Genomic DNA, 19,005 nt, shown 5'->3' with positions numbered 1-19,005 from the left:
GGGAACTCTCAAGACGATCGCACCGAACTATTCTCGAAAACCCTAAAAATACTGATTTTATGTGGTAAGTGTGTGAATATCTTGGCTTTTAGCCAAGCTGCATTTATTAAAATAAAATGATCTGACAAACACATGTCCACCGTCACACAACACAGATTATGTTGTGTTACAGAACCGTCGCCTTTCACAGAAGAGTGGTAGCTACAGAGGGAAAGGTATCCATCGTCCATGCCTGAAATGCGCAGGTGTCACGCATGGGTAAATGAAACATAAAAGTACCGTGTAAAATACCAATACCTGCGGTATTTGCAAAAGAAAAACAGTTGTCAAAAGTGATAAAGCCTCTATCGAAAGCTAAATCTTTAGGAACGACTGAAGGAAGTAAGAAGCAGGTTAGTTGCAGGAACAATTTAAGAAAGCAGTGAACTATAATTCCTGAGAATAACACTAGTTACCATGACTGCGTTATCGTCTTACTGCTTCGGCATGGACCCACTACGCTGTCTATTTAGGTGCCGTACAAGACGTTGTTTTATCTAAACTTGAACGCACGAAGAAAGGTACTGAATCAGAGCAGCTTTTAGTCCAACGCTTTGCTTCGACGGCGACTTCGAAGATTAGTGTTTGAAAATAGTGAAAATGCGTGTGCTGAAGGTCAGGAAATACGGGCAAGGCCTCCCACGTGCATCACACACGTGCTCGCGTTCCTGTTTTAGCGCCTGCTGTGTGATTATTAGCAGCTGGGAGCGTTGCCTATAGCGTGTGACGCCCGTTGCGTACCGCAGACACGCGAATAGACAGCGTCATAGTTACGTCATCCGGCAGCACTCCGATAGCGGTTCTTAATGCCGTCGACATCACACCGTGCGTTACATCTGCGCCTATAATTCGTAAGCCACTGTGCGCTACATGGCGCGTGGTACTTTGCACCAGCACACTCCACCCTGTTCCGTTCTGTACACGCCGTAATCTGCCTTATCTTATTCTCACGGTCGTTACTGCAAGTAATACGATGGAGGCAGAGGAACAGCTGAACAGTCAACGCCGAATATCGATTCTCTAAACTTAATCACCTGGCTTTCGCAATAACGCAGTCGTCTTTGTTTTAGCCAGTCCCAGTTATGTTGCCAGAGGGCTCCTATCTATTACATTTTTGTGTGAGCTTCACCGACCTGTTCCGACTGTAGCAGAGCGGCTTTGAATTTCCTCGATTTCTGCTGTCAGGATTACTTGATAGGGATGGACGATGGACATCGATTGGTGGCGAGGGGAGGGGGGGGGGGGGGCAGTGGGCAAGAAGCAACAACCAGAAGCACTAAGTCTATCCATGCAGACCTTACCACCCCATGTCACGTTCCCAAGATTTCATGGCCATCTTACCAAAATAGGATAACACGGACCATCTTAACCAGAACTTGATACAGATTTTAGTGCGCAAACTGTTCTATTTGACGTGATCGTGTCATGGACATTGGGTGACGGTCCAAGGACCGCTTAAAGATGTGTATGTCAGTAATGTATGAGACATCTTGAAGAGGTCAGAATTCATCCAAGTTCCAGAGGATGCAACAATTACCATAATTACAACATTCCCCGGTGGGTGGACTCGAGCCGACGGTTCGTATGATATACCACGTGCTTCCTAGCTGGTGCTGTGATGACTGATACTGCTTCTTGAAAGAAATGATTTCCAACGGCAACAGCAGCACTGCATGAGACTTTGAAAATACTCACACAATTATTATGAGGTCCCAGCATCACAAGCTTGCAGCAAACGTGAGTGTTGTCGCTATACATGGTCTTCCGTTAGGGCCTTATCTTCTAGCCAAGGTAAAAATACTTAATATCATTAATCGTGATAATGGATACCCGCTAAGTAAAACGTGGAATCCTGTTTTATTACATATGAAGAAACAACGGCATCTAAATCGGCCGGCTATGAATAATCATTTGTAACGATATATCTTTTTCAACAGTGTTCACCACCGGAGGCGCTGCAACTCTTTTTGCGCCAGGGGGCAGCAGAAATGATTGAGAGCGTGGGCACTGTATCTAGCGCATGCGCTGTTGTACTTCCGATACATATAAAAGTGCAGTCATTTGCGAGTGGAATCAGTTATCGGCGAGAGCAGCGTAGCTTTTGTCACCTGATGACGGCGGCTAGGTGGACCGCTGAAATATTGTGTTCAGATGACAGTCTGATCTGGCTGGAAACCCGACAAGAATCTGGTATACTAATATGCCGGGAAAGTCTACATAGTCATACCTTATAATTGCACTTTAGATGCTCTAAGGCAAACTCTGTATCTACATCTACATACATATTCCGCAGACCACTGTACGGTGCATGGCGGAGGGTACCTTGTATCACTATTAGTCATTATCTTCCTGTTCCACTGACAAACAGAGCGAAGGAAAAACGATTATTTAAAAGCCCCCATAGGAGCACTAATTTCTCGCATCTTATCTTCATAGTCCTTAAGCGAAATGTACGCTGGCGGCAGTAGAATCGTTCTGCAGTCGACCTCAAATGCCGGTTCTCTAAACTTTCGCAGTAGTGCCTTACGAAAGAAGCGTCGTTTCCCCTCCAGGGATTCCCGTTTGAGTTCACGAATCATCTCGGCAATACTTGCGTACTGACCGAACCAGTCGGTAACAAATCTAGCAGCCGGCCTCTGAATTACTTCGACTTTTTGCTTTAATCCGACCTGGTGGGGATCCCAAACACTCGAACAGTACTCAGAAATGGGTCATACTAGCGTTCTATACGCCGTCTCAGTTATGGATGAGCTACTATTTCCTAAAATTCTGCCAATAAAACGAAGTCGAGCATTCGCCTTCCCTACTACTAACCTGAAGCCTTTAGTCCATCTCATATCGCTTTGCAACGTTACGTCTAGATGTGACTGTGTCAAGCTGCACACTAATAATTCTGTATTCGATCGTTACAGGATTGTTTTCCATATTGATCCGTATTAACTTACATTTTTCTACATTTAGAGTAAGTTACCATTTATCACACCAACTAGAAATCTGTCTAAGTTATCTCGTACACTCCTACAGTCACTCAACGACGACGGCTTCCGTACACCACAGTGTCATCAGCAAACAGCCGTAAATTGCTATTCGGTTAATGAGTGGTGCAATGCAGGAACCGGATCTACTACGAAGTGTCAGGTGTGTATCAGTGCAGTATGGGTGACTGGGGTGTATATGTCTTGATACGGATCAAAAGGGTCATTCTCCCGAATGCGAGGCCAGTGTGTTAACAATTGCGCCACCACGCTCGGCTTACCTCACGACATCAGGAAATGCCTGGTGATCCAGCAGTTTGTGACACCAGCTTTCGTCGGTCAAATACTGCGAATAAAAATGTCTTCCAGCACTAGAATTACCACCAGCTGCCTTATAGCTGAGTGCACAATACCAGTGCAAGTAAGCGACCTTTACTACGGAGACGAGTGCTATCTGTAGTCTCTGATGTTTGTGCTAAGGAACTTGTAAATAATACTTCGTAGAATCGTAGGATTTGCCTATGAATTTGCATTTGTGTGTGTGTGTGTGTGTGTGTTTTTGTGCCACATCGGGTGTCAGGGTGAGAGGGTTTGAGGCGGAGTAGTTATTACATGAACCAGCTGAGTAAAAGGTATTGATAGACATTCCCAATAACCTGAATTCTTGCGCTGTTCCAAGCTTCTGCCATTAACCTCTCAAACCATGGCATGATCTATTCTCGTCCCAATGAACGCCCACTCTTGCTGGAAGAACTTTAACGAAACGGTGGCAGCAGAAATTTCGGAAGTAACTCGGCATTCTTATTATCATATGAAGATAGATTTTTATTCGTTGCTTTTAGTTTATCTAAATGTGCTCATCGTACCTCAAAGTAGATACAGCGCTTAATTCACGCACGCGCGGATGGCGTTCCCACTCGCTGGCGACTGCTTAGTTTTCTCTGTCATCGTAGCTGGTTGACTTAACAGCAAACCGCTAGATTTATTATTGGTTATGCTCGATGTAAAAGTGAATTCTGAAGTAGAGCGATGTGATGGCGGCTAGTGCCGTTCCTCTATGAGGTGTTAAATGGTTTGGGACGACTCACGCTTACGTAATGGTACAGGAGCTGTTGACGTGGAGGGGTAACTGTTTTCTTCTCCACCTCCGCTTGTTTACTGTTTGTCGGCAGCAGGGCTGTCTTGTGCGAACATGAAGTTTCTTCTGCCGCGCCACGTTGTGTATTTCCGTCAGCGCATCGCAGCGCTGCTTTTGGTCCTGCACAAGTGGTGTGCTGGTCATCCACAGCTGGATCCAAGTCTATATCCGCCTTCGCAGTTCGTGTTATTGGCTCACTTCGTAGATCTTAATGAGTCCTTCTAACACAGGGGTCCCCTACCATTTCGAGAGTGTGCCACTGCGCCGGTTAGAGACCATACAGTAACAGCTACACACTCTTAGCCTTTAGTAAAGGTTGTGGTATGCGGAGCGTGTGCTCACAAGAAACTCTGGTTACTGGAGCTAAAAAGTGAGAATAACGTCATACGGCATTGTTGATTTGGAACATCTGTAAATGATCTGTGTGTTTTTTTTTTTTTTTAAACTCTTCCTTGATGAAGATGGGTAAGAGTTCATAGAAAGCGTAAAATCCAATGTTAGGTTGTACCCCGTTCTTCTCGAATCCTACGAATTTATGCCTGTTCTACTGACGGATAACAGTAAACAGTGTAACCTACCTTCATTTCAGGAGACACTGTTGTCAGGCTTAGTATTTAATACGGGATATTATACGACCGAAGCTCTCTTCTTCTTTCTGGAAAAATATGGATGATGAAAGTTGCTTCCAATACTGTCACTCTAGCGTCTACTTCTCAGCCGAACGCCAGCGTACTAGAGTGCATTAATGATCCCGAATGCAAAAGTTCCCTCAATGTCAGTTAATATCACACGTTCCTTCTATGTAGAAACGATCGGCTGCAGATTTCACCCGTAAAATTATGGAGCTTACTGATGCCATGCAATAACAATGGTCAGTCCATTCGAAAATGTAAATTTCTCGGGAAAGTGCATTTTGCGTGCAGCTGCTGATACCCCTTTGCGTAAGAAAGTAATGTGTATACCGTTATTTGTAACTCAGATGGTGAGTAAATGTTGTGGGTCCCTCTCGGTGTCTTTTGTGGAGTACGGGCACAAACAAGTGAGTACGTTGACCACAGCATCACTCTTGGTGCTATTTGAGAGTCTGCAATGAGCTTGCCGCATGCCTCACATTCTTCCTGCTCCTATCGTAAAAAAAATGAAGTTAAGTAATATGGCATTATTGAAGGCAAAATTGGAAACAATTTTCTTCCTCACGCACGTTGAACCCATCCTGCGTTGACTGTGATAGTTATGTCATAAATGTACCTTTCCGAATATGTGTGAAGAGTGCCTGCATAGAACAATACCGTAATGGCTTCGTTGATGAAAATGAGAGCAAGTAGAGATAATAGAACATTTGCCACAACGTATCTTTCTCCTCTCGAATGAAACCAAGCAACTAAGTATCTCTTCGAAGGAGAAGTCTGCGATTTAATCCTGCTTGGACGAGAAATGTAATTTCTCTCTGTCTCTTGAATACGAGGGCAACGGCCTTGCCGCAGTGGATACACCGGTTCCCGTGAGATCACCGAAGTTAAGCGCTGTTGGACGTGGCCAGAACTTGGATGGGTGACAATCCAGCCGCCATGCGCTGTTGCCATTTTTCGGGGTGCACTCAGCCTCGTGATGCCAATTGAGGAGCTACTCAACCGAATCCATCGTAACGACTGGGAGAGCGGTGTGCTGACCCCAAGCCCCTCCTATCCGCATCCTCCACTGAGGATGACACGGCGGTCGGATGACCCCGGTAGGCCACTCGTGACCTGAAGACGGAGTGCTCTTGTATATGAACTGGGTGCCTCTAAGTCGAGCGCCATCCAACTAGTGTGCGTTAGTGACCTCAAGTACGAAGGCAAGTTCACCATTGGTACTTAGGTTCGTTAGGTTTAAGTAGTTCTAAGTTCTAGGGGACTGATGACCTCAGACGTTAAGTCCGATAGTGCTCAGAGCCATTTGAACCATTTTTGAAAAGTCGGCCGCGGTGGCCGAGAGTTCTAGGCGCTTTAATCCGGAACCGCGCTACTGCTACGGTCGCAGGTTCGAACCCTGCCTCGGGCATGGATGTGTGTGATATCTTTAGGTTAGTTAGGTTTCAGTAGTTCTAAGTTCTAGAGGACTGATGACCTAAGATGTTAAGTCCCATAGTGCTCTGAGCCATTTGAACAGTTAAAATGTTTATCCTTTGCTGCTGCCGATTTCACGCACCACAGCGAGGTGGTGTTCCGTTTCTAAAGATCTCATCGTCGACGGGGCTTTAAACCATAATTTTCGTTCTTATTTTTTCGTTTACAACTCGTGGAGTTCTATGTTTCTCTCACCGCAAATACGAGTAAAATACTACGTGTACACTCCATTGTCAAGAATTGGTATGTTCTCGAACTTTTCGTCTTACTTCTGAGGAGTTCTTCTGCAGATGCCTTTACGAAACTTGGGAAGAACTACCAGTTAACAAAATGACGAAAAGGTTGTTCACATGCCCAAGTCTTAAGTCTGGAAGCAACAACGTGCAAGCACGTCTGATTCTTTCTACGTTCAACCCATCCAGAATCCATTGTATTCCGTATGTCCGTCTGCAGCATCCACATAGTCTCGAAAGAAGCTATGCTTGTGGCAGCGGACGGTTCCCAGAAAGGGCAAAGCCTCAAATGGGGTTTCTCTGCTGAATAAGCGATTCCTCCCGCCTGTGTAAACAGCCCGGGAACCGAAGCCGCGAGGTTGCGAGAACAGGAAGAACACTCTAAAGGTTTCACGGCCATGTTTTATTTAGTCCGCAGTTGTGGAAAACAGCTCTCTCCTTTCAGATACGATATCTTGAAAATATTATACGGTGAGGAACAGGTAGATCTCGTCTTTCCAGATTTCATAAATGTGCCTTGCACTACACCATAATATTGACTGATAATCCTCTCGGATATATGATTGTCTCAACGATTTTTTGGCTGATAGAATTCAATATATTACACTGGACGACGATTGTTCAATCAAAGCGGGAGTTGCATCGGGTATGGCAAAGAAAGTATAACTGGACCGTAATTTGCTCAATACACCTTAAAGATATATATGATATGACGGTCACATATCTAAAACATCTGTAACCCCGAGTGAACTGGAAGCTTCTACACTGTCGAAATTGAACGGTAACTGGCACGACGGGTACAGATTGAACACTGATTGTTCGACAATGTATGTTTCTGCGAGAGCTGAATTTTTTGATGATCAGACAGGGAGTCAACAATCATTTCTGTTGGCTACTGAAGCGTGGATAATAACCGCGGAGCTGTACGCCATTCATCTGGCTATATTTCACATAGTAGACTTAAAAGTCGAACGGCTGGAGTCCCGAAATCCATACAGAGTAATCTTGGAATATCATTATATTAATCTGTTGAGGAACAATGACTGATAACTATTAGTTTTGCTTTCTGTAATATATTCATATTGATTACCAGAATTAAAACGATTAGAATACAAGTTTCACGTGAGAAACCACAATTTCAATAGTATGTGAGACTTCATACACTTTAATACACATCGGATGCAATATTACGACAAACAGTGAAAAACATCAGCGGAGCGTACGCTGCGATGAACATTTGTCACACGCTAGATCTGTGTGCCTAAACGGGGCTCGAACTCGGAACTCTGTTTTTGGCAGGAAGTACACTGACAACGGCGTTGTCACAATAGTATCTTCGTTATGCTGCCCTTTGGATCTGTAACAGTTCATCGTTCTGACCCAGAGCGTTTCATTTTATTTCAGTCATCGGCAAGTATCTATTAAAGGGGCAATGCTGGTAGTTACGTTTTCCGCGGAGCAATGTTGGCAGCGCTCGACGTGAGGTGTGACGCGAACGCAAGGTTGCGTGTCAACAGGTGGATGTAAGTACCCAATAAGAGCGCATCAGTCAGACAACGTCCTTCAGTGAGTTGAAGCAAATAGGTTGAAATCTGACATCAATACATAACCGAGAAATACGCTATGCGTTCGAAACATCAGCGAAAGTAATCGGAAAAGACTGCGAGATGTTCGCCACGGCAATAAAAATAGCTTTGTGGCACGCGATATACAGCCGAAATCACTACAGCAGTTATTCAGTAAATGTAGCCGAGTTTTGTCTAACATGATTTTCATTGCCGTCAACAGTTCACACTCGAACTATCATGTCTGTGCTTAATATAAGCCTCTTCCCGCACAGTGGTCTCCTTTTTATTTTATTTCGTTTTCCCTGCGCCCTTAATGTAATGTAATTTTCCCCCATATCAAAACACTGCTCTATCTATCGCAGTTAAAGTGCGCAGTTGATTCTGTTAGGTTAGTTTAAAAATACAGTAATAAATTAAACAATTTACTGAACAGAGCTATCGTTGATATAATTAAAGAGATGCGAAAGGTTGCTGTTCACTACACGACATCTCAAACCTTGAACTGAAGTAAGATACCGATAATCTCTTTTCCTGTACCACATTAATTTTCGCACTATCAAAACTGCCATGGCATGTACCTTACTAGGGATCGCCAAAACAAATCAACGGATCTTTATTCATCCTATTTGTAACCCTTATTGTTGCAAATGATAAATTGTGTCTGCTATTAAAATATTCCTGCGGCTCCCCTGCAGTACAACCGGGGTGTCCGGAGCGCCCAGTTTTGAAACCATAGGGCTTTGCTACAGATTTGACTGACACCACTCATTTCATTTTAAGAATAGTCTCCTGTCATGGCATCACAACCCCTGCCTTTGCTAACTCATAACTTACCCACCATCTACCAATCTTACTTTGACCTCGGGCTATGCTATACAGCAATCTGTCAACATAACAATCAGTGCAAAAAAAGTAGAAAAAGCACATGGGCACTGTGGCGGCAACAATCTCGAATAATCTGAGAATGCTATCTAATGGTTTCAATTCCGGCCTTCAAAATAGCTTGCCTCCTATTAGTTAACTGAAAGTCCTCCCACTGAATACGCGAAGCAGAAGTGCTACCAACGAGTGTACCACAGAGGAAAAGCACACTACACTGTTCCCATTCTAGAATTTAGTCCAAATCCTCATCAGTTACAACCGTAAAAATTATTATTTTGTTTAGAGCTTTGTCAAGAAAGATCAAAAATAGTTCTTACGCATCATTATTTCTAACGAAGTAGTAATTGCTACAGTGGTTACTTTAGAATCTTTGGGGTAAGGTGAAAAGCGTTTGGTCAAAATTAAGAATTTAAAATTCGGTATTTCCTAGATATTGCCTGCAAATTGGCGACTGTGGACAGAGGACCACAAAAAGAGAAAAAAACGAGTAACTCACTATATTTTATTTAGATCTGTATCAGGTACGAATGTTCACAAAAGTTCAAATGGTTGAAATGGCTCTGAGCACTATGGGACTTAACTTCTAAGGTCATCAGTCCCCTAGAACTTAGAACGACTTGAACCTAACTAACCTAAGGACATCACACACATCCATGCCCGAGGCAGGATTCGAACCTGCGACCGTAGCGGGCTCGCGGTTCCAGACTGTAGCGCCTTTAACCGCTTGGCCACCCCGGCCGGCTTTATAAAAGTAAAAGGCAGATAATTTGAGTAATAGAACAGCGCCAGACAGAGAATTTGGTATACAGGCTATCGACTGAATAACTATTTACATTTACAGTGCCACTGTTTTCCATCCATGTTAAAGTGAACAGAAATGATAACACATCTTGTTCATGACAAAGTAATATAGGATGCACCAAAAGGAAGGATAGTATGATCTCTAAGGTTCTCGTTATACAAGGGGAAGTCAAATGAAAAAGTGATCGATGGAAAAAATAAGTAAACTGTTTATTATTTCAAAAGTAATCGCCATAACTGTAAATACATTTGTTGCGCTGTGAGACAGGACGATCAATACGTTCATGGAAAAATGCTTCCAGTTGCCTATAGAATCGCGATTATCCCCAGGCACCTCTTCGATGATTTTTGGTTTGCACGGCTCTGCTGGCCGCTATGGTCGAGCGGTTCTAGGCGCCTCAAAATGGTTCAAATTGCTCTTAGCACTATGGGACTCAACTTCTGAGGTCATCAGTCTGCTAGAACTTAGAACTACATAAACCTAACTAACCTAAGGACTTCACACACATCCATGCCCGAGGCAGGATTCGAACCTGCGACCGTAGCAGTCACGCGGTTCCATACTGTAGCGCCTAGAACCGCTCGGCCACTCCGGCCGGCTCTAGGCGCCTCAGTCCGGAACTACGCGGCTGCTACGGTCGCGGGTTCGAATCCTGCCTCGGACATGGATGTGCGTGATGTCCTTGGGTTAGTTAGGTTTAAGCAGTTCTAAGTTCTAGGGGACTGATGACCGTAGATGTTAAGTCCCATAGTGCTCAGAGCCATTTGAACCATTTGCACCAGTCCATTTTCTTTTCACAATCCGAACTAGTCACTCTCACAAATGATGATGATGATGATGAAATGATGAGGACAACACAAACACCTAGTCCCCAGGCAGAGAAAATCCCAAACCCGGCCGGGAATCGAACCCGGGACCCGTGCTCCAGAGGCAGTAACGCCTAGACCACGAGCTGCGGACAGGTATCTCTTCGTCCGAAATAAATCGATGGCCATGAATGTCCACAGTTGGCAAGGTTGGGCGGGCTCACATGTTGACAAAGTTGTTTCGACTAGGCTGCAGAAGTTTCTCTGGTGACCCCTTACACATCCTCCATACAGCCCCGATCTCCAATCCGCATATTTTTGGAGCCCTAGAGAAAGGCATTGGTAGCGGCACATTTGCTTCGGACGCCTGGGTTCAATCATGATTGCGTAGGCAACCGCACACGTTTTTCCATGAACGCATTGACCGTCTTGTCCCACAGTGGGATAAATGTATTAACAGTTCTAGCGATTACTTTTGAAATAATAAACAGATTCCTTACTTTTTTCAATCTGTCTCTTTTCCATTTGATTGCCACTTATACATAAACGATTTCTCAGGCACCTCTAAGTCCATGTTTATACAGGACGGTTTAAGGACTTCGCCTTTTCAGTATGAAACTCCAAATCAAAAATACCTTCAGCCGTTTATATTTCAAATTTTATTTTACTTATGCGAGCAGTTTCGGCATTTCACTACTCTATCTTCAAGCCCCCTGGCAAACACGCAAGAAAAATCTAGCGTCATGCGCAATGGAAAAAAGTAGTCTACGGATACCAGGATACCACTTACATAGTGATGGTCCCTATTTAGATTGCACATGAGGTTGGATCCTTCGGGCAGAGGGCCTGAAGATGGCGTAGTGAAACGCTGAAACTGGTCGTATAGTAAATTAAAATTTCAAATATAGACAGTTGATGTGAAATTTTATTTATAACGCAGGATCAGCAGCAGTATAAGATTGTTATCTGACGATGTATTGTGTACAGAATGGCTGGCTCTGAGCACTATGCGACTTAACTTCTGAGGTCATCAGTCGCCTAGAACTCGGAACTAATTAGACCTAACTAACCTAAGGGCAACACACACATCCATACCCGAGGCAGGATTCGAACCTGCAACCGTAGCGGTCGCTCGGTTCCAGACTGTAGTGCGTAGAACCGTACGGGCACTCCGGCCGGCGTACAAAATGGTATCATCATTAGATGGTCATAAGGAACTGCAGAAAGACTTGACAAAATTTCTGCTTTATGTAACTAACGACAGTTCTCATTAAATGTGGATGAATGTAAGATAAGGCCTATAACAAGGAGAAAGACCCCTATGGTAACTGAATACAAGATAAGTGGTGAACATTTTCAGCATGTCACATTGTACAAGTATTTTAGGAGTAAGGAGCGGTATAGGATTGGACAATCACGTACAATCAGTTTTAGAGAACGCGAATGCATGACTGAGATTTGTTGGAACGGTTCTGGAAACACGGAATGCTTCTGAAAATGGCGGAATTTACAAGAAGTCCGTGCGACCAATTGTGGGTGCAAAGTGCAACTCAAACCATAGCCGTCGTTTAGCGATACGTACGTAAAAAAAAAAGTTCAAATGGCTCTGAGCATTATGGGACTTAACTTCTGAGGTCATCAGTCTCCTAGACTTAGAACTACTTAAACCTAACTAACCTAATGACATTACACACATCCATGCCCAAGGTAGGATTCGAACATGCGACCGTAGCGGTCCCGCGGTTCCAGACTGTAGCGCCTAGAGCCGCTCGGCCACATCGGCCGCCAATAAGAAGGAAAGTCTATAATATTTGTATGGCGTACCCTTTTCTACGTCATGGCTACAGTCTGGAACCGCGCGACCGCTACGGTCGCAGGCTCGAATCCTGCCTCGGGCATGGATGTGTGTGATGTCCTTAGGTTAGTTAGGTTAAGTAGTTCTAAGTTCTAGGGGACTGATACCCTCAGAAGTTAAGTCCCATAGTGCTCAGAGCCATTTTTCTACGTCACGTATGGCTTGCGGTGTTGAATGGATTCGCGGAGAATCTCCCCGCTATGCCGGTGAAGTATAAATAACGGTATGGTACGCGAGCAGTTTGAGATGGTATCTCCAATTTGGTAAGGCAGCAGCTTATCTGCAAAAGGGCCTGGAATAGAGTGCGCGCGCGCGCGGGTTTGGCGCCACGGCGCGGGCCGCAGACGGCTGAGTCTTGCCGCCGTCTGATGCGGAAGTGTGTTGGCGGCGGCCGTTGACCCGGCTGCGTTCGGCGCACCTCGGCACCGCTCGGCTCCCGCCGCCTAACAGCAGTAAAGGCCGGACATTGAACCGGCTGGCCAAACTTCCCAGCAAAAATGCAACACCCTCGCCGTCGCTACCGCCGCCACTGCATTTTGCGAGCGCGCTAAAAATCCCTGAGCGGGCCTACCCGCTCCGTAAGCTGAAAATGTGAATATGATCACTTCGCATGGCAGTCCTTATGCATTTTGGTATTAAAAATACCTGTCTGCGTTAAACTGGTATTCTTACGCGAACTTCGCACTGTAGCTCTTACATACAGTGACACTGAAAACATCTGTTTGGGCTACACTCCGTGACACTCTAATATTTAAACATTAACGACGATAAACAATTTCGAATGCATTGTCTCATACTACCGCATGCTGATAATTTATATGTTCGGACGGTCTAATTACAACTAAATGAAACGCGCATTTCGCCTTTATTCTTTGCAAGACATCTTCAGTGGGAGATTTCGTGAATATTGGTCTACATGTGTTTTCGTTCCTTTGTCATCGCTGTTCTTCTTACAACTGCCACTTGAAATTTTGTTTTCAGACTTCACAGCACTAGGAACTAAACACCGGTTTTTATGTTTTGTCCTTTGTAATCTGATGGTCCCAACATAAAAATTATCAGCACACCGTAATGTTATACGCAACTACGGATGACACGACGCGTAGGTTGAAGCAGAATCTCATCCGAGACGCAATTCGTATTCTTGAAATTAACAGATAACATATCCGTTTTAAAAAGAACGAAAACACTGCGTAAACTATCAACTTAAAAAAAAGCAAGTTTGCTTGTCATGTCGTGTTTCGGAGATCAGCAGGTTACAGTCTTTGGTTTTATTTCCCCAGCATACCTTACGTGAACGCTTAAGATGTGGAAGAACATAGAATAAAATTTTATTTACAACAGCAGTACGTTGCTTATGTAGAGCTACTGCATAAATACCAGCATATATGTCCCGTTTGCGATGTTATTATCCCGTTATATGGTTCACAGGCTAACTGGACAAGTGTCATATTATAAATCGAAAGAACGGGGTTCATTCCTTGTTCGGTTCCAGGACTTCTTTTTCTGTCACATTTTCTTTACCTAAGCCAGTGATTTATTACTATGACAGATGTCATTATGCGTAGCGATTTGGAGTAAGTTAGTTCAAAAGTCGCAGGAAGCAGAGTTCATACCACCTACAACAGGACACAGCGGTGTTCAAAACAATCTTCACAATGAGCACACCTTTACTTACTATCTTCGTGAAATCTGATTCGCGGCTTATGTAGGTATTTTGTATTTTATACGATTTACTGCACCATTAACTAGTTTTCGAGCCACTGTATGCTCATCATAATATTGAGGTGTTACCTGAACGTTATTTTCTGGACCATGCGCAGTTAGCGCTTGGGAGGCAGTGCAAAGCAAGTATCCTCAAAAATAACGATAGTTTGGTTTCGTAAACGCTTCATTAACGTATGCCTAAATTTCCGTTATTTTCGGCAGCACTATGACCTCCATCTGTTTATGAGTCTGCAGTGACTCGGAAACTAGTTAATGGTAAAGTAAATCGTATCTAATTCGGAAAGCGACTGGACGCAAATTATACCCCCATGAACCTCCAAGAAGATATCATGTTTAAACTGCTTCCAATAGCCTCCAAAGATCACTAAAATATTATACGGTGTAGTGATAACAGGTAATATCCTATCTTTTCAAAAATTCAAAGATTAGTGCCAAGGATGTTAATTTGCTTTGGTACGTCTGTCTTCATTTCACTGTATTCTGTTTTTGCAATCGGAACTCGCTTTCGGGAGGACGACGGTTCAAATCCGCGTCCGACCATCCTGATATAGTTTTTATGTGACTTTCCTAAATCGCTCCAGATAAATTCCGAAATGGCCCCTTCGAAATGGCATCGCCGATTTCCTTCTCCATCCCTAAAACAATCCGAGCTTGTGCTCCGTCTCTAATGACCACGCCGTCGACGAGGGGTTAATACTTACCCCTCCTTTCCTTTTTAAACTAAAATCTAAGAGTCTCATCTGAAGATGGAACTAAGTCTCTGGATCGCGGATTTATCAAGAAATATAAATAACAGTTTCATGTTCTTCGTGTTTTCCAACTTTAAGGATTTGCACACAACTGGTTAATGTACTCAGCATGGGGTGTTACCACCTCTGGCTGCAATACAGGCCAGACAACGACGGGACATGCTGTGAGTGATGTCGCCAGTCTCCTGTTGAGACAGTAAAGCCCATTCTTCAAGCAGAGCTGCTCACAAGTCTTGGAGAGTGGTTGGTAGATGCTAGCGTGTTGCAACTCGTCTCCCTAGCGCATCCCAGACATGCCCTATGGGATTCAAGTCGGGAGAGCGAGCAGGCCACGCCATGCATTCAGTTTCTTCTGCCTCCAGGAAAATATCAACCACCCGTACTCTATGAGGTTGAGCATTATCGTCCATCAGTACGAAGTCTGGACCCACACCACCACGCAGCACCGCACATCAGATCCCAAGGTTCGTCGTGATACCTGACACAGTTTTAAACCTTGCCGATTCACCCGTACAATTTCATGAAGAGGTATTCGAATGGTCAACATTATCCCTGCCGACACCATTAAGGATTCTCCTCGATATCTGTCTCTTTCCACAATGTTTGGATTTCGAAATCGTGTTCCACGTTCCCTTCAGATGCGAATGCGTCGAGAATCACTCTCCAGACCAGATCGGGACTCATCTGCGACAAGAACATGGGCCCATGATTGGACCGTCCAGGTGGCAGGTTGATGACTCCACTCTAGACGTTCCCTTCAGTGAAGACGCATCAGAGGTACGCATATAGAAGGCCTCCGACAGTAAAGGCTACTCTATCGAAGTCTTCTGTCTCGATACAACACGTCCAGTGGATGCTTCGAGGTCAGATGCCAGTTGTCGTGCAATACTAATGCGGTACCGTCGTACCCTTAATGCCAAATAAGGGTCCTCTCTTTTTGATGTCACACATGGCTAGCCCTGCCCTGCTCTTCGGGATACTTTTCCGGTCTCTATAAATTGTCGCCACATCCGAGAAACAACAGAATCGTTCACATTAAGCATTCGCACTATATCAATTTGCGACTGTCCTGCTTTCAGTCTTCTTATTACCCTCCACCGTAGAGAGTCTGGTAGGCGTTTTCTTTGTGCCATACTGAACCGTCTGCGACTGTATACACAGCAATTGTGAATGTGGATCTACCCGGCAAACACTACCCCGTTTGATAGGTGCCCTGTCGTCATCGCTGACGTGGTTGCCCATTGACTGGAATGCCATCATCTGTGCAGAACACGAGTGTACGGACATCTGTCGACGGTTTGTATGATTATACCGTGAATTAGACGCAACACGGGGAAATAGCCGTTTGTTGCTTTAATTTTGGACACCAGTGTATTAAATGGACGTTAATACGGCGTGTGGCCATCCTTTGCCTTTATGACGGCTGCTGAGATCATTTTCAGTAAGATGGCTGAGTGGCTGTGGAGGAATACGATCCCATTCTTCCTCAACACTAGAAACATGAGAAGGTTTGAGTGTGGGACGCTATGTCTGGAGCGAAATCGACGTTCTAACTCATTCTAAAGGTGTTTCATCGGGTTCAAGTAGGGACTTTGAGCGGGCCTGTCCATTTCATGAATGTTATTGTCCAAAAGTAATTGCCTCACAGGTGCTGCTTTATGACCGGGTCCATTGTTACACTCATACAATTATCGTCCCCAAAGTTTCCTCTACTGTATGCACTATACAATGCCGTAAAATCTGTTCATATCGTTCCGCATTTAGGGTTTTATTACGCGCAATAAAGGGACCACTTCATAACCACGACAACTAACCCCGTGCCGCAACAGCACTTCCTCCGTATTTCATTGTTGACAGTAAGCAGGATGGCAGGTAATGTTAAATGGCTCTGAGCACTATGGGACTGAACATCTATGGTCATCAGACCCCTAGAACTTAGAACTACTTGAACCTAACTAACCTAAGGAAATCACACAACACCCAGCCATCACGAGGCAGAGAAAAATCCCTGACCCCGCCGGGAATCGAACCCGGGAACCAGGGCGTGGGAAGCGAGAACGCTACCGCACGACCACGAGCTGCGGGCTCAGGTAATGTTCTCCTTGCTCTGTTGACACTGAATATGGCGTGATTCGTCACGCTGAATTACTTGTTTCCAGTCATCCACTGTCCAGTGGCGTCGCAGTTTAAACCAATTCAAGCGGCACTTGGCATTGCGTACAGAAATGTATAGCTGATGAGGAGCTGCTCGCTCATTGTACTCTATTCTTTTATCTGCCTACGCAAAGTCACTGTGCTAGCTGGACTTCAGGCAGAACTTTGTAACACACGAGTGCTCCTTCCGCTGATTTACTGCAGTTTATTACAACCACCCTACAAAATGCCCGACAGTCCATGCCCGTCAGTACGTGAGGTCTACCTAGTCTTGGTTCAGCTGTGGTTATTCCTTCACGTTCACACTTTACAATCACATCACCAACAGTCGACTTGGGCAGCTTTAGAAGGGTTAAAATGTCCCTTACAGATTTGCTGCTCAGGTGAAATCCAATGACTAGACACGTTCGGAGTCACTGAGCTATGTACACCGGCCCATTCCTCTATCGCTGCTCCTCTATTGACAAGACATTACCCCCCACCTCCTTTTGCACTGGTGATTGTGCCCCTCGTGACATCTAGTGGCCAGTTCCTAAGTTTTGATCAAGTAGTGAAGAATATCTTCCACAAATCTTCAAACTGGTTTAGCTTAGTCTTCATAGCCCTCGCAGTTTCTTGTTGTACTATTTTACCAAAGATCCCGTGTGCTGGCGTAAGCTGTCGCCAGCACACCGGTCGGCAAAGACGTAGCTCGAAGATCGATTGTAGGCACTGGAACGAACGCGCCTAGCCTATCACGAGAGAGGCCAGAGACACACTGACAAGCAACATTCCGCCAACGCCCTCTCGACAGCAAGTATTTAGGACGCCGCCGCTGACCGGAGGGTCTCACTAACTCTTATTCCAGTTGGCGTCTGTCAGTTCACGTTGCAGGTTACAACAGTACATAGCGACCAGATTAATGTAATAGCAAGATTACCGATATTGTCTGCAAGAGGGCTATTAATGATGAGCTTGTACCACAGCACATGGACTCCATTAAAGTTAAGTGTCCGCAACTCGTGGTCTTGCGGTAGCGTTCTCGCTTCCCGCGCACGGGGTCCCGGGTTCGATTCCCGGCGGGGTCAGGGATTTCAAAAATGGTTCAAATGGCTCTAGGCACTATGGAACTTAACATCTGAGGTCATCAGTCCCCTAGACTTAGAACTACTTAAACCTAACTAACCTAAGGAAATCACACTCATCCATGCCCGAGGCAGGATTCGAACCTGCGACCATAGCAGCAGTCATGGATTTTCCCTTCCTCGAGATGACTGGGTGTTGTTGTGTCGTCTTCATCATCATCATTCATCCCTATTATGGTCGAAGGAATGCAATGGCAAACCACCTCCGCTAGGACCTTGCCTAGGCGGCCGTGCGGGTCTCCTGCGTCGTCCTCTACGCTCATCGGAGTACGGGACCTCATCATCATCATCATCCAGTTCACGTAAATAAAGATCCGTGTTCATCCACGTGTCATTTGTGTTGAAGTCATAAGCAACATTCTCTTGAAAGAATGTAAAAATACGCGTGCAACGGCGAGTGCCGTGGCACTTGGCCAAATAACACTACATCGAGTAAATACATGCAGAAACAGTTTAGTTCTAAAACCGGAAGTGTAAATAAATAAAAATTACTGCTACTTTCTCATTTGCATGTGCATTTGAACGTTCATGGACTGTTGTGTGATATCCCACTCACAGTCTGTCGAATGATGTAAGTTGAGGCTCACGTACACTTCTTTTTACGTGCTCGAGCGCTTCTTAATGCACGTTAACATGGACTTGGATAGGCAGTAGTGCACCAGTTACTTTGTCCCCTTCCTTAGCTGACTTAACTACACTGGAAGAATTGCAAAGGGTGTATATCAAGTCAATGTTTTGCGCAGAGCCTCTCACTGATGAAACAGCTTCTCTTCTGCGATTGGTTTAGCCTGTGAGACACCTTGCACACTGCCACGTATATTCGGGAGTATTGGAACCCAATGGGGCG

The 19,005-nt window shown here is 44.9% G+C and overlaps 1 pseudogene; it reads left to right on the top strand.

Moving 5' to 3' along the window:
- Positions 1 to 5,617: 5,617 nt before the first annotated feature.
- LOC126186138 (5S ribosomal RNA) lies at positions 5,618 to 5,734 on the top strand (annotated as a pseudogene).
- Positions 5,735 to 19,005: the final 13,271 nt, after the last annotated feature.

This window comes from Schistocerca cancellata, chromosome 4, assembly GCF_023864275.1.
Source record: "Schistocerca cancellata isolate TAMUIC-IGC-003103 chromosome 4, iqSchCanc2.1, whole genome shotgun sequence".
NCBI lineage: Eukaryota > Metazoa > Arthropoda > Insecta > Orthoptera > Acrididae > Schistocerca > Schistocerca cancellata.
Note: the sequence above shows the minus strand (reverse complement) of the source record. Positions and strands in the feature narration are given on the sequence as shown.